Genomic DNA, 7487 nt, shown 5'->3' with positions numbered 1-7487 from the left:
ATAAATAAATTTACAAAAGCAAAAATACTGTTTTTTTACTGCTTTTAAAGTATAGTTTTTCTAAATGCCACCATTTTGTTTCAACAATTGCTAGAGAGCTGAAATGTTCACAGAATATTTTTAATCCCTATTTAATGAATTGTGTAGAGTTTGCACATGTTCGGTGCATAAATGGGCCGGTAATATAAAAACAAACATTTAAACCTCTTCGTGGGACACCCGGTATTTGGCAATAAATATAAGAGAGCATATAAACAATGATGCATAAATTGCCAGAATACGGGGGCTTGTATTTCATTCAATGGATTACCCCTCATTCCTGTGTTAGTTATCCAGACCTTACTAAATACTAATACATATTTTTATTTTCCACTCAAAATACAAGTACCTTGGCCTATTTTCCTCAATTCAGACAACAGTACTTTGTTCAAAAGTGTTTTATTTCACACAAATTAAATTGTGTTTATATATACCTGAAAGAACAATACGTTAACTTTAACATTGATAAGAAACTAATATATACACGAGTTTTAAGAATTTTTCTTATTCCTACAACGGTTTCAGAGTACATAAATGTCAAACTGATTTATTTCTGTTTAACTCTTTACTTTAGTATGTAGTGAGGCAGATACATAACTGTGATTACGCATAGCCAGGATGATAGACACATGCTATGTAAAGGGTTAAGTTGAATGTTGTAATGTTGTTAGTAGTTGTTAAACAAACTAGTAATTTTTATAAACTAAAATTTATACTCCACTGTTTGTTACAATAATTTTGACTAGCGTCTTTAACTTATATGTATACAATATTATTTTGCATACATACTTACTTATTTTAATGAAGTCAATTTGTTGGCGTCAAAATCTTTTATTCTCCGTGTATTCCAAACAATCCTATCCTTTCCTTGAACGTTCATAGGCTAAAATTAAGTCTTTTAATTTCACACTTGAGCTCACATTGTCAGACAATAGAGAACAAGTAGTATTCTAAGCAATATAAGTATTCTATGCATAACTCGTAAATAAAACGCTCAGTAAATTAATTTAACAGATAAGTTTACTTATTTTAAATTTTTGTTACATGTTGTGTAATGTATCGTATACAATTTAATAGAAAATAATGTAATGTTTGAAACCTGGAGCAAAGTAGTAGATTAAGTTGTGATAGTAATAATATACTAAAAACACACTTGGTATTAAAAACATTATTACATTATTTGAAATCTAAAAAAAATCTTAATGTAGTAAAATTTTGGTTTTTAATACTCGTTTTTAAACTGTAAACGGACATAAGTAAACCTCATCTATCAAAGTAAATAAATGAGCGTAAATATACCATTGTCCATTCCTATCTAGTGGTGTTAACGCAACGAATCACATTTATATAACTAAATGATTATTTTTACTATTAAAAGATTCATATTAGAAATGTAGACCGAATTGGGTTTGGTGTAAGTAAACAATAATAAACCTATGAACGCTTTTGTAGATTTTATTTTTACAATGCACATTCCATATTCGAAGAATCCATCATCAGGTACTTATAGGTTGAGGGAAATCAACTTATTTTAATAAAAATATTAAATACATCAATAAGGTAAATACACACGTAATAAGAATTGATTTCACAAAGCAATGATATTTCAACAAAATAAGAAAACAACGGTAACAAATACCGTAATCGTTTTATACTTTTTGTTATAATTCACTTTCTGTGTTGGAATTTATTGACGTTTATTGACCACTAAAAGAGTAAACTGTAAAGTCAATTGATCAAGTACTGTATTTTAAATTAAAATGTAATCTAAAAGTTGGAGCAAAAGTTTGTTGAAGGAGCAATTTTGCCTCAGCGGTTGCTCACAGGTGTTCTGACCCGTATCACTTGGTTAGATCAGTCTTTAATTTTGCCAGACCCCTGTTAACTCTTTCATCTAAAGAACGTTCTGAATCAAATAACACGCAAAGCAATGTTTATAACTTAGTTTTTAACTCGATAATGGATGAAAAAATCTTTTCTAAGTGAGAACACTAATTGAAGAACAGAATTTAAATGTTTTACTTAATGTTTAAAATGTTTTTGAATTTATAGAATACTGAAAAAAAGCACGTTACACCACCCAATTTAATACCACTATATTTTATATAACTGACTTAAACATTTCCTTCAAAATATTTTCCTACCGAATTCGTATCAAAGCCCGTCCAATCTGTATAACCTTTAAACATCTTACAATTTTCACAACCGTCATCTCTGCTCGCTAAATATCAACTGCAGTAGATTATAAAATATATAAAATTATAAGATCGAACATTATTTTCCATTATTGTTGACTTTAGAAGACATTTCTGTTCAAACAAATACATTTGAACAAGGAACAAAAGTGTGGAGTTGTTTAAATGTTTTGGAGAGTGACCAATTTAATTCAATCTTAAAATTAATAATTTTAAATACAAACTTACACGCGCCCTCATATTTTCCTTGTTTGTCCACCTCATAAATCTTGATAGAAAATATAATAAATAAATTTATAATGAATAATTAATAAAATTAATATATATATATATATATATATATATATATAAATACATACATAATATATACATATATATATATATATATATATATATATATATATATATATATATATATATTAATTTTCAATAAACATTGAAAGTTTATTGAATTATTTATGAATTATGCAATAAACATTCTATATATATAGAATAACAAAAAGTAATTGCTCCGCCGGGACTCGAACCCGGATCTCTCAATTGCCGGGTGAATGTGCTACCATTACACCACAGAGCCCTTTTTACGATTCAATTATTTTGTATTATGTATTTGGCCGTATCTGTCACATGTGAGTTTAAATAACCAAACTTTATATATAAAATAACCAAAAGCATTGAAATAATCGGAAGACCAAATAGCTGTCAAACGACTTTTATTTACATTACTTAAATTTGTATAAATGGCAATAGCCGAATTTAAGTTTTTAAATAAGCATTGTATATGTAGTTACAAGTCTTAGTTCGAACAATAGTAATCAATATAGGAACAGATGTAACATAGTTCAAAATCTCTCTATGAACCAAAGAAACACAAAGGCTGGGAGACAATACCATTGTGGTACGAGGTTGGCGCGGAAGTGTGAAACAATGTTATTCTATGACAATGCAGTGAAACCACTTATACACTGTCCAATCCTACAATGGGATAACTGCTATATATATCATGAATGGAGAACTTCGCCCAACTTTAGATTAGTACTTCCTACTATATGTATTAGTTGAAACTTCCAGAACAGATTCGGCTAAAAGAACAAGTTGTCAAATAACCTATTTATTTTTTATTTATAAAATATAAAATGGTACTGGTAGGTATGCTTTATATTGCACTTAGTTATTTTTGCACTTAAGTGCTTTTAAACCTCTTGTCATACTTTAGTTTTTGTTAAGAATAGATTACATTTTTAAAATACCACATTATACAGATCGTCTACTTACAACCAGTTATTATGTGTTTTTAGGTATATAAATTTAATTTGTACTAATGGTAAAAGCGTAATTTAAGTGTCAATAAACACTGAATTCCAAAAAGTACGTGCTCCTTCAGTACTACCAACCGGGTCTCTCATTTGATGGACAAGCATGCTACCAGTACATGACAGAGCCTATCGTTTTGTGATTAAATTCATTACAATCTATCCGCTTCTGCTAAAAATGTGTTTTAAATAACCAAACAAACATGGGCTCGGCACATAATATATCTGTTAAAAGATTCGCTTATTATAATAAATAGTATTTATTGCAATAGGCTAATTAATTTTAATAGAGATTGATTATTAAAAAAAATGTGCAAGTTAATACTTATAACTACATATATATTTATAAATACATACCCAAATTTATGAAGTGGACAGACAAGAAAAAATATGAGCGAAATATATATTTGACTTTATAGTTATTATAATCTACAGCAACTGATATTTAGCGAGCAGAGATGACGGTTATTATCATACTTGTTTTAAATAAAAGGAAATCTGTGAGCATAAAGTTTGTAAGTGTCAATTAGTTGCCTGTTGTGGCTATTCTGAAAATCCAAGATGCCAAAATCTTAGTGTCTTATAAAAAGACACTGAAAAACAAAGCCCAGGGCTACTTGTGTTCACGAGTTTTTCAATTTTGGATATCCATCCATTAGTACTACTGTTACCCCTGATATTTTTGGAAGCAATGCAGTTTTTACATTTTCAGTCTTTTTACCTTTCTAATACGTTTTAACATACTTCCTATGAAAATCAACCTCATAACTATCAGAACACAAACCTCATTCTATTATTTGTTAACTGAATAAATACTGCTTTTGATTGTACTAGTTATACATTAGATAACTCATTATTATTCAGTTCTTTGGATAAATTTAGTTAGTTTGAGGTCCATTATTTGTTAACTGAATAAATACTGCTTTTGATTGTACTAGTTATACATTAGATAACTCATTATTATTCAGTTCTTTGGATAAATTTAGTTAGTTTGAGGTCCATTATTTGTTAACTGAATAAATACTGCTTTTGATTGTACTAGTTATACATTAGATAACTCATTATTATTCAGTTCTTTGGATAAATTTAGTTAGTTTGAGGTCCGTATCTGTGATTGTTGCCGTTGTAGATAGTATTTTCTACCCATCACACTTCGATTAGTGCAGCCCGAGCACTACTTTTAATTTCGTGCCTCGGTTTACAGTATTGGACGAGTTATCTCTTTTGTAACGAATACAATTATGGTACTATAGAAGCCACAGATTAATGAGATAACAATTTTACGTATGTCAAGAATGGTATATGGTGAGCCGAAACTGTTGTAATTTTGATAATTGGTTTTAGAGAATCATTTGGGAATTCTGGTAATAATTATCTTTGGGAAATTGTCGCGATCATGGCCAGAAATAATAGAAAGAAAAGGCATAAGTGAAAAGGAAATAGTCTCTTGTATAATCAATGGTACCATGATTCATACGTATCCAGGGTGTTTGGGGCATCTTTTCCTAACATACAACGCCTTGCAGTAACCATAAATGCATTCTAGTGTTCTTGATTAGTGCTGTCGTCTGGTGAGCTAAATGAGAATTACTCTATTGAAGAAACCATGATTTGAGGGAGCAAGACCAGTTAGTTATAAGTAAAATGTCAGAGTTAAATCAGTACAACTAATTTGTCAAATAGATATGAAGAATTGGTAAGGTCTATACAATTCTACTACAGAATACAGACATGATATGGCCACGACCAAACCTTTTCTTCCTTCTTGATCAAACATTTTTAGGAGGTAAATTTTAAAATCTGTCAGTAAACCAAAAGATATTAACATATGATTAAATCATTATTTTTGTATTGAATTCTTGACACGTGTATTTCAACAACATATTTATATTTTTATGTAAGGTTTAAATGAACATGCCTTTTTATGTTCTATCTCACTTTAAGTATGTAAAATAAATGTTGTAAATAATGTTGCATTCATCGGTAATAGATAATAATTTTCTTGTCGTTTATTTGAAATTAGTCGTAACAGAGAGACAAGTGAGGAAAGACTTGAAGGACAATAAGAGTTTATTTTTCCGTCATCGAATTGAAAAACTGTTTTGACTGAAACATTTGTCATGGATATTAGCTAGCAGTACTATATTTGTAGAGGCTAATATAACTATATTTTAGTATAAAATGTTTCCCTTAAATTCAACGGAAAAAACATAAAATGACGCTGTATTATTTTACTATGTTTTGTTTGTTTATTATTTTGGTACATCTGCCTTATAAAACGATAGGCATAATAATGGTTACTTATCAACATTTTTTAGACATACAGATACGTAAACATAACAGTGTACGTTTCTTGTACGTTGTTTTACTGGTCATGTACGCATCGGCCCCATAATGACTATCTAATGTAACAGTGTAAGTAACAGTAGTTTATGGTCATTGTCTAAGTATCCAATTGTTCCTCCTTCAGCATTTCCAGAGCATTGTCTCCCAATATCCTCTATGAATGAAAGCTCTTAGTTGTAGTTTCAACCTTTGATTTTTCATCATTTAATAAAATATAAAAGTGTATGTTTTGATACTAAATGAAGTTCTACAGTAGAAAATATACTACCTTATACAAATATTACATACTTAAGAGTATACAGATAATGCCAAAGAAAACGATGCTTACGCTTACAAAGCAATAGTGAAATTAGAATAATAATAACTTGAATGTCGCTAAAACAAATTTAAGGAAATGAAATGGGCTATGTACGTTAATTTTATGTACACGTTATTTAAAAGGCATTTTCAAATTGAAATAGTGCACAAATGGCACAACAATAATTATAAAAACCTAAATGCAAATAAAATTTGACAGGCGGCTGCTGAGTTTTATTTTGGAGTATTAAGCCGGTAACATAATAATAGATTATCACATTGGATTAAATTAAATTAGTATTATTTCTTACAATTTATGAGCTGTAATAATTACACTGGGGCTTTAGTGAAGCGTGTAGTAAACATTTTTGCCAAACGTGTTTGCTGAGCGTTAGCGAAGGGGGGCTGGAAACATTTCATTTCGTTCTGTCTGTCCGCACGATATCGCAAAAATTGAGGTCTATTGTAGCCTATCACTGTTTTTACATTGCAACCTTAGCGAAACATGTTACGTGATGCGTAGTGAGAGAGGCGTACTCCTACTATGTAAATAAACAATAATATATTGAACATTTATTCCGTTGCATCTTTATGATAGTATCATGTGTTATTTTGAATTATTTATAAAGTAAAGAACTAACTAACTTATAACAATATAGGTATAGAAAGATCAATGACAGACCTGTACCAATCTGGGTATAAAATGGATCTGTACACATCTGTTGTTATTTGAAATGGACCACAGCAAATGTTTTCCAGCAATACTCATTTCTAACATACAATCAGCATTACCTTTTAATTTTACGTTTTCCGGTAGTTGTACGGCGTTTTTAAAGATTTTAGCTCCAAGACATATTTTGATATAGCTTTAGACAGCCTCAAATATTTGATGGAACAAAAAGTGAAGATGGGCTTTTTCAGTATTTGAACTAAAGACAGAATAATGATTGGCAGAGAGTCAGCAATCTTACCAGGGAGATGGTAAGATTTCACTCCAGTGCAGAGATATTTAGAGCATGACATGAGCTATAGATTTGAAATAATTTTTCCATACATTTCTTTTTTATTTAGAAAAAATTGAGATCGGTGATGGAATATTTCCTTCCAGGGGATTTGCTGGGTGTTAGAAATGAGGGGATATATCTCAAGAATGAATAGGTAGAGCTATAAATATAACATGCTAAAACTTCATTTCTGCAAAGGCATGATCGAGTTTGATGATAGTGCATATTCATTCGTGAGATACACGTAATTAGGTCTATACAGAAGTATGTTTACTCATTCCGACTTCCTTCTA

This window comes from Homalodisca vitripennis, chromosome 2 (genome assembly GCF_021130785.1).
Source record: "Homalodisca vitripennis isolate AUS2020 chromosome 2, UT_GWSS_2.1, whole genome shotgun sequence".
Lineage (NCBI taxonomy): Eukaryota > Metazoa > Arthropoda > Insecta > Hemiptera > Cicadellidae > Homalodisca > Homalodisca vitripennis.
Note: the sequence above shows the minus strand (reverse complement) of the source record.